At 43.0% G+C, this 10,054-nt stretch overlaps 1 non-coding gene across 1 annotated transcript; it reads right to left on the reverse strand.

The window, feature by feature from the left end:
• LOC143436540 (small nucleolar RNA SNORA17) lies at positions 1-130 on the reverse strand. Its single transcript, XR_013106503.1, has one exon. It is a non-coding gene; the product is annotated as a small nucleolar RNA SNORA17 (small nucleolar RNA).
• Positions 131-10,054: the final 9,924 nt, after the last annotated feature.

A 10,054-nucleotide genomic window follows, 5' to 3' on the forward strand; every position in this document is an offset into this window, starting at 1 on the left:
AATGTTAGTCTACTAATTGTTCAGATGTTCATAGGTCAGAACACCAAGCATAGACATAGACTCTCTCTTCTCTGCCACCTACTGATGCACATGTGACATAGCAGCCACACCTGCACCGCCTAAGGGTAGGAATGGGATAATTTTCGAAGACCGTAAATGTCAGAAGGATCCACAAGGAAACCTTTAGAGATAGTTTCAAGAGCCATACCACTGCCCCAGAAAGAAACTCCCAGGAGCTATCTTCTTTCCCCCATGGGTCCAAATGGCCCTAACCCTGGACTGATTCATTTTACTTAAAACACACACTCCTCAGATCCATGCGGTTAACAAGGTCTGAGTGGTAAACATAGACCAAAGACAATTCATATTTCACCATATCAACAATATCAAGTATGGGTCCCATCTCATGGAGTGGACCTTAAATGCAAGCAAAAACTGGCTGGTTACCCACCTAATATTCATGCCACTATGGCGCATGTGGGCACATCTTGCTGACAAACCATTATCATAGCTTACATAGTTATGTCATTGGGTGATATTGTTGATATTTTCCCTCCAGTACCAGGTACAGTGCCTTCTAATACCATGGATTCTAGCTGGTAGGGGTGAAGTTTCTAGGTAAGCATCAGCCCAATGTCTCCATGTTCTATGTCATAAATATGTGGTATCTTCAACAATACGGTCTTACCAGCAAGTTATGGATGGTAGCTAAGACCACTGGCAACAGCCCATAGTGTTCAGGCAAGGTCTACGAGACCCCTTTGGCTAATAATTCAAAAATATGTAACCTACTCCTGATACTGGGGTTTATTTGGTAGCACATGATATCTAATCAGGGTTTCTTTCTCCTTGGTTACATGATGACTCCATATTGTTGAGGTTTGGTCTGTTGCTATGTACTATAAGGCTTAATTCTGTATCCCAAGGTCTGGTTGCCTCAAGATGACTGAATTCTCACATATGCCAGGCTTTGCTGTGCAAACTTTGCTTCTTAATTTAAAACTATCAGTTAATAAAGATGCTGACAGACTGTAGCTGGGCAGAAGAGAGATGGGCGGGGCTTTGGTTCCTGGGCTTGGGGTCTGAGGAGAGAGAAGAAGGAGGAAGACACCATGGGGAGGTGGGTTATGAGCACACAGCCATGAGGGCCGACCTGTTGGAATAGGAGCAGTCCAGGCAGAACATGCAAGTGATATCTCGGGGTTATTGACAGGGAAGTAGATGAAATAACATAGAGGGCTGACATCTGCCAAACTTTAAGGCTTATTGTAAATATAAAGATTTTGTATCTTTTATCTGGGAACTAAACAATCTAAGGTGAGGTAGTAACACTGAAATAATATTTACTGCAACACCATTTAAATCCCATATAAATACATATACATATGGAATATATATGTATATGTGTATGTGTATATATACATATATAGAGATATATGGAATATATGTGTATATATATACATATATATGGAATGTATATGTGTATATCTAGATATATATATATGGAATATATATGTATATATATGAAGACATAGATATGGAATATATATGTATAAATATGTATATGAGGACATATATGTGGAACATATATATGTGTGTATATATATATGAAGACACATATATAAGATATATATGTATATATTAGAAGACATATATGTGGAATATATAATATATGTGGAATATATATATGAAGACATATATGTGAAATATGTATATGTAGACATACATGTGGAATACATATATGTGTACATATCTATGAAGACATATATGTGGACTATATATGAACCTTCTGCATTGGTAGCTTTTCATATAGCTCTTCAAAAGAAAACCTACTACAATTACTCTGCTGCATAAACATCGCAGTAAAAACGACTCCTAATGGCACAGTAATGCATCTCTAGATCAATGTCACAATCAGTGTCATCAGATGATGAGTAATTACAGAAGACTGTAATTAACACAGAGACCCACAGGAGAGGCAGAGACTTGGAGCACTCATCCCTAGGGGCTGTCTGCATCAAGCCCCTCCCTCCCCGCCAGGCCTGGGAATCTGTTGGGGGAGGAAACAGAAAGAGTGGAAAAGCCAGAGGTGCTGGACAACCTTCAGAGCATTTGCAAACACAGCAGGGCTGGTACATAAATGAACACAGAGACTGTGGCCGCAGGCAGAAGACCAGCGCAAGCTCAAGCCAGACAAAATGGCAGCACCAAGGAAAAGAAGTGGACACAAAGTCCCACTCCTAGCCAAGAAGCTACTTGTAATTGATACTGGCTGGGAAATGGGAAGTCAGCTTTCTTCAGAGAGTGACACCCCGGGGGAGGGGGAGGGCCAGCTCAGGAGTAGATGGCCAACACAAATCAGACTCTGTTTTGATAGATTTTTTTTTCTTATGTTTGGCTTTGTTTTGGTTTCTAAGAGAAACATAGAATATGAAGCTGAGGGAGTTGAGAGGGAGGTCTAGGAGAATTGGCAGTTAAGAAAGAATATGATAAAAAATACATACTACACTGGGCTGGAGAGGTGGCTCAGTGGTTAAGAGCACTGACTGCTCTTCCAGAGGTCCTGAGTTCAATTCCCAGCAACCACATGGTGGCTCACAACCATCTGTAATGAAATCCAATGTCTTTTTCTGGTGTGTCTAAAGAGATCTACAGTGTAAATAAATAAATCTTTTAATATGCATTAATATTATATTAATATAATTATATAATATTGAGTCTATACTATTAATATAATAATTAATATATATCAATATATAATATTTCAAATGAAATTCTCAGACAATAAAAAATTTAAAGAAAAAAAAAAGTGGAGAACCCACTGGGCACTGGTTGGAGTCATATAACTCGAACTCAAGATGACTTTTGTGTAACTTTTGTTACAGGTTGCTTTGCGTCTGGTCCTGTGTATCAAACCTAGGACTCCTGTGTATCAAACCTAGGACTTCACGCACCATAGGCAAGTGCTCTACCATTGACCCACATTGTACCCACCAGCCTTTCTACCCCGCCTCTTCATTCCCAGAATAATGACTCTGAGGCTTAATTATTTATGAATAAACACTCTGACCATAAGTATTGGCTCATTCCCAACTAGCTCATAACTTATATAACCCGTTTGTGCTATTCTATGTCTGCCACATGGCCAGTCACCCCTCCTCAGCTTCATGCGTCCTACTTGCTCAAAGTTCAGGATGAATTCTCCCCTCTTGACTCTTTCACAGAATTCCTTCTCTCTCTCTCTCTCCCTCTCTCTCCTCCTTCTCCCCTTCTCCTCCCCTCCCTCTCTCTCCCTCTTTCTCTGCCTGAAATCCCACCTTCTATTTCCCTCCTGAGCTAATAGGCCATCAGCAGATGACACTTCCACACAGTGCATAAGCCATTCTCTACACCACGTTTGGTTTAGTTTCTTTTCTTTTCTTTTTTTTTTTTTTTTTTTTTTTTTTTTTTTTTTTGAGACAGGGCTTCTCTGTGTAGCCCTGGCTGTCCTGGAACTCACTCTGTAGACCAGGCTGGCCTCGAACTCAGAAATCCACCTGCCTCTGCCTCCCAAGTGCTGGGATTAAAGGCGTGCGCCACCACTGCCCGGCTGGTTTAGTTTCTTTTAACTTCTATTATTTTTTATTATGTGTCTGTGGGGAGGCATCGGGCTACCCTGAAGCTACCGTGAGTTACAGGCAGTCTTGCGCCCCCTGGAGGAAGGTACTGAGAGCTGGCTCCATGCACACCATCTCTCTAACCTGCATTTGCTCTTTTTAAAGACCCACTTAGCCGACTTTTCCAAACACAGTTCAGATCAGGCAGGATGTCAAAGTCAATGTTTCCTCCTATTGCTCCTCCTCCTCCTCCTCCTCATTTTAAAATACGTTTTTTCATTTTCTCCTGGGGAGAAATGTTCAGGAACAATGCATGTGCATCTGACTCAAAGGAGAAAATAGTAGCTTGGTTGTATACGTTTCACTTCTTAAAAAAAAAAAAATTTAAGCCAGTGCCCGGCACACTAAAAGATACCTCCGGTCACTGAAAAGGGCGCAATTCCGAACATTTAACCTAAGAGTCTGCAAATGGTTCTAACGGTTTCCAAATCCCGCCCTAGGATAGTTTATTTCTCTCTGGTAGCATGGAGCCAGCGGAGCAGGGGAGGTGGGTAGATAATTGGGCAGCCGCATAACTCCTTTCTCAGTTGGCAGCCTTTTAAGGCCTGTTAAATCCAAACGGCAGTTGGCATCTCTGTCCCTCCTCCCGCTGAGGTCTGCTGCAGATTCTGCAGCCTGCGTTGACCAGCTCTTAAAAAGAAAAGCAAAAAACTGTCGGTGGCCTATGTCAGGCAGGGAAACACCCCCACAAAACTGCAAGAGCAGAAAAGGCTAGACTGTTTAATAGCACAGGATATATCCCTGAGTCTGCGCTTCTGCCTAATGGGACTTCTTGTCTTCAGATTAGCCCACAATAGGGGAGTTGTTCATCCTACGAGAGTTTCAAATAAGAGAGTTCTTCTGTTTGAACAGCAGGCAAGTAAACAGGACACAATCTGCAGCCCTCACACAGCTCCAGGCTGAGGAAGGCAGAGAGCTCAGGCACTGCTGCAAGCCAGCTATGAATTCCCTAGTTCACGAGGGTTAGCAACAGGCTTTTTACATAACTGTTCTGGAAGGAACAAATCACTGAACAAAACACAGAAATGAAAAATTTGGTATTTAAAACATGGAGTCTCTACTCAGGCTGCACATTAGAATCACTCATGGAGATTTTAAGAAGAAAAATGAGCGGGTTCCACCCTCAGGGACTTTGTTTTGTTCTGTTTTTTTAGCTCCAACAGAGAGTCTGTTGCCACAGAGACCAGAAAAGGCTGGCATAGGACTTGGAGAAAGTTCACAGAGACTTTAAAGCTGCTGACCTAGAAAGATACCCATGAAGGAGGCTATATCACAGTGCCCTGTGAAACCACCATACTGAGGAATGTGGTTTCTTTACCAAGACCCTGGGCTATAAACAGTTTGTGATTTTTTTTTTTTTTTTTTTAGTAAGTTAATTGTTTAGTGTTCCAGTTGAGCCAAAGTCAGAGTGAAAGGGTTAAAAATTTTTCAAAAACTTCCAGCAGGCTGAGTGGAACCAAGAGTGCAGGTCAGCTTGGTCCTGAGCTCTGTGTTTCAGGAACTTGGCTGACCACAAGATAGATGGTTGATTACGAATAGGCTCTTTGAGAGTAGCCTATACCAAATGTTCCCCATGACTGTTCCTTGGACCCTGTCATAAACTAAATAATGGGCTGGGACTTTCCACAGGTGCTCTCCAATAACCCTCCTTCACTCCCCCTGAGTTGTGGTTTCCCCTCTGAGTTGTGGTTTTGCCTTTAAATTCCCTCTGTCTCGAAAGCCCCGGGGTCAGACCCTACTGCCCCTGCGTGGGTCATGGGTCTTGATCTCAGCATGCTGATCGAAATATAACTCTTTCTGATTGCATCGAGTTCGGTGTCTTGTGAGTTATTGGGTGGCCGTAAATTCCTGAGACTTGGGTGAGGCCCTCCCTTCATGGGGGTCTTACAAGAGTAGCTCAGAATACAGGCTGTCATCATCCACGTTCTTTGCTGCAAAGAGACACCATAACTCTCTTCTAGAGGGAACTATTTAGCTGAGGCTAGCCTCAGCGGTTTCTCAGTTTCAGAGGTTTAGCCCATTGTTTTCATGACAGGCAGTATGCAGGCAGACATGGTGCTGGAAAGGTAGCTAAGAGTTCTACACTAGGATCAACTGGCAGCAGGAACGGGACCCTCCCTTCTCTCCCAGGGCTGTTAGGACAAGGGAAGAGAAGTGGGATGGGGGTGGGTTAGGATTCGAACAGCTGTGTTGACTTCCAGGATCAGCTTCAGCGACACAGCTCCACTTTATTGGGATGAGCAAAGGTTATATAGATCTTAAGGAGTGGGCAAGAATTTCCAGGGTGAATATACATTATTGGCTAGGGTGGGAATACTTCTTTTACATGAAGAGGAATTTCAAGAACCTGCCAGGCATGCTCAGGTTCTATGGCAGTGGGGGAGGGGAGTGTTTAACCTGCAATCTGGCCATAGACTATGTGACTTTGCTCAGAGGTTTTGGTGGGTTACAGGTGGGAAGGAAGCACTGTACCTAGTTATCATTCACAGTAAGGGCTGAGCGGGACCTCTGTGCTGAATCACACAGCATTTGCAGGAAGTTGTGCAGGGTCATCCTTCAGATAAGGTCAGGCACCTGTGCTTAGAGACACTCTCCAGATAAGATCAGGATAAGACCGAGAAGAGAAAGCCCCACTAAGAAAGGAGTCTTCCAGTTTTTGCACCAGGCTGGGAGAGCTTATCTGGACATGGTGGACTTTGACCAACACAGGAAGAGAGAGAGAGAGAGAGACAATGGTCCTGGCTTGAGCATTTGAAACCTCAAAGTCCACTCCTAAACTCTGACCCCATGACACCCGTCTTCAACAAGAACTCATCCACTCCAATTCGAACGTCCTAACTCTTCAAACAGTTCACTCCCTGTTAACCTGTGGGGGCCATTTTCATTCAAACTACCACACCGTCCTTGCATCAAAAGCAACTGCATCACCCAGAAGCTTGTCAGAGATGGTGGGCCTCCAACTCAGGCTTGAACATTCTCCACAAACTGATGGTAGATCCCATTGCTGAAGTCAGCATCTACACAACTCATGAAACATGGAGAAGTCAACCTGGTGCCTAGATAGAACCTTTATTCACACTGACTAGGAGTGTTCATGGTATGTAACAGGACTCTGCACAGGACCAGAGAAAGGTAAACACTAATCCAGCTACAAACCCTTTGATCCTCAGCGGTGACCTGCCTGCGTGATACATTAATGCAATAGGAACACAAAATTTGTGGAAGTAACCAACCACTCTCTGGTTGGATTTAAGGTCCCCTTCATGAGATGGAACAACATGCCTGACACTGCTCAGGTGGCCAAGAACCTGAGACTACATAGACCAGGAGCCCAGGGGAAAACTAACTACTACTCTTCTGCTAAAGGAACATAGCAATAAAATGACTCCTTGCAACACTCTGCTGTAAGACTCCCGACCCTTGGTCAGTGGTACTTACTTTGAGATGCCCCCAAGTGAGACACCAAGACACAGACTGATGCAAGAACAAGAGGGTTTGTTTTTCCTGTCCTTTGGGGTCAACTTTCAATTAGCCCCTCAAGGCAAGTGACTAGAAGGCACCCCCCTCCCTGCAATGGCTATTACAAGCAGTTTTTATACTTTTTTTTAAGACACAGGTTACATCAGCAAGGTTACAGTTCAAACTTATTGGCTAAGCATATTGACCTTTAAATCTATTGGCTAGCAAGCATGACAGCAATAGAACTCTACCTGGGACTTTCCAGAGGGTCAGGTGACTATCAGTCAGTACATTCTGAGAATTTTTTACTCAAGAATGTTCCTGTGGGTAGAGAATGGAACTTGGCCTAGCCTTGACCCCAGGCAGAAGGGGGAAGCTGTAAGGAGGGTGTGGGACTGGAAAAAGCCCTTAGGGTGCCTCACCGCTATACTCATTAATCAGTGCCTTGCTCAGTGAAGCTTCCTTCTGCTGTAGATGGGAACAGATAGAGACCCACAGCCATACAGTGTGCAGAGGGTGATAGACCTCAGAATGCTTAATCATAAGAGGAATATCTCCATCAAGTCCTTCCTCCCTTCAGGGCTCAGGGAACCCTGAAGAAGAGGTAAAAGAGTGTAAGAGCCAGAGGGTATGGAAAACACGAAGAAAACAAGGTCTCCTAAACGCAGCAGGACCCACACACGTACGAATACAGAGACCGTGGAGCATGCATAGATCCTGCATGGGTCTGGGCCACATGGGCTCTCAGCGCCAAGAGGGGAAGCAGATGCAATCCCACATCCCTGAACCAGAAACTACCTCCAGTTGTAATGTAAGAATGTAATTTCAGGTCGCAGCATGAACTTAAAAATTAAAGGATTCTTAGGTTTTGAGTTTTGGTTTACACTCAAATATTAGCTGCCCCCCGGGGCACATCTCGGGAGGAGTACAATCCAAAGGATCGAGCAAACGTTCCAGAGGAAAAGGCCCAAGATAAGGGAGATGAGCCCTTACACCAGGATAAACAGAAGCCACTTAAAGGAACTCTCCCGATTATAAAGATAAAGGTGCAAATTTGAGTTACTTAGAAGCCGAGCCTGAGAATGGAAACCAGGCTTGGGAATGGCTGTTTGAAATCTTTTTAAATATTATCCAAAGAAGTAATTAACTGTCTGTCCTTGTAAATTTTGTATATAAACTACCCTAAAGCTCAGTTCGGGGTTCTTCTTGTCTTCGAGGAGAAAAGCCCCAGTGCACCAGCCACTATCAATTCATCAACTCATCAATAAACCTCATGCTATTGCAGTGAGTCCCGTTCATCCATGGGTGTCTCTGGGGGAGCGTGTCCCTTGGTTTTGGATCTTTAGAGTCCAACAGTAACAACTCACAAATGAAAATTTTGTTCTCTCCAAAGAGTCTCACTGGGTATACAAACCACTCTTAAGAGCAGACGCCATACCCAGTAGTAAAAGGCCAAGACAAAACTAACCCAGTGGCAGTTTTGAGGGTTTTTTGTTCATAATGCTTGGTCAGATTTTGTTGTTGTTGTTGTTGATGATGATAGTTGTTTAACCTCGAGGTCCTTTGCACACATTATGGTTCCTGATTTTGTGTTTTCGCTGCATCCCTGTGTGTGAGTGTGTGTATATTTACATCTCTGTGTGTTTCTTATGCTTTTTCTCCAGTTCTTCTTTTTTCTATTTATTTGTTTTGTTCCATTTTGTTTATTTGTTAACAAAAGAGAGGGTATGGACTTTGGTGGGGAGGTGTGGAGGATCTGGAAGGAGTTGGGAGAAGGGAATCTGTGATCAGAATGTATCGTATGCAAAAAAAAATCTATTTTCAATAAAAATCAAAATTATCTTCGAAAATAAACAACAGGTCTTAACTCCACCCAGTTCTGTGGAATTGGGGTTGGAAGGGCTTTTTTTTTTTTTTTTTTTTTAAGATGAAAGTTTTGTTTTGGTTCACAAATAGAAGTCTCAGTTCATGGTCATTTGGACCTCCTCCAACATAGGCATCAAGGTGGAAACTAGGGTAGGGGAAACCTTGTCTCCTGATGGCTGGAAAGCAAAACAGGAAAACATAAAAGCCAAATCCCAATATTCCCAACAAAGGCTTGTCCCCAGTGACCTAATCTCTGTCCACCAAGCTCCATCTATTTTTGTTAACATACAGGGCTGGAGAGATGGCTCAGCAGTTAAGAGTACTGGCTGCTTTTCCAGAGAACTTGAATTCAATTCCCAGCATCCATATGGCATCTCACAACCATCTATAACTCCAATTCCAGAGGATCAGAAGCTCTTTTCTAACCTCCACAAGCACCAGGCAGATATGTGGTGTGAAGACATACATGCAGGCAAAACATTTAGACATGTAAAATAAAATATGCTAACTGCATAATATATTCATCATTACATTTTACTGCATGCATGTAGTGTATTTTTTATTATATTCACTACCATGACCCTCTCTTACTTCCCTTGATTCCTTTTCTCTCCCCTAAATCCTCCTCCTACTTTCATGGTTTCTCTGTTTTAATCTAGATCCCATACATGAAGCAAAGCTTGTTTTTCTAAGTCTGCTTATTTCACTTAACACAGCAATCTCTGGTTCTTTCCATTTTCCTGCAAGTGACATGATTTTATTCTTTTTTATGGCTAAATAAAGCGTCATTGCGTTTGTACCACATTTTCTAAATCCATCCACCCACAGATGCACACCTATGCGGTGGAATGCACAAGATGCTCTACAAGAATACATTTGACAACTAAAGTTCAAGAAGTAACACTCTTGCTACTTGCAGAGCACTGAAGCTGGTGGTTCTTATGGAAACTTCCCTCCATGGATTGGTAGGAAGGCCGGATGGAATGGTAACTTTGTTATTTGTGCTTATGGTTTGTTTTCAGCTTAGTTTGCTAAGGAATGAGGATCTAGCTGGTGCCTGGTTGTACACAGAA

The sequence above is a fragment of the Arvicanthis niloticus genome, chromosome 22 (assembly GCF_011762505.2).
Source record: "Arvicanthis niloticus isolate mArvNil1 chromosome 22, mArvNil1.pat.X, whole genome shotgun sequence".
NCBI lineage: Eukaryota > Metazoa > Chordata > Mammalia > Rodentia > Muridae > Arvicanthis > Arvicanthis niloticus.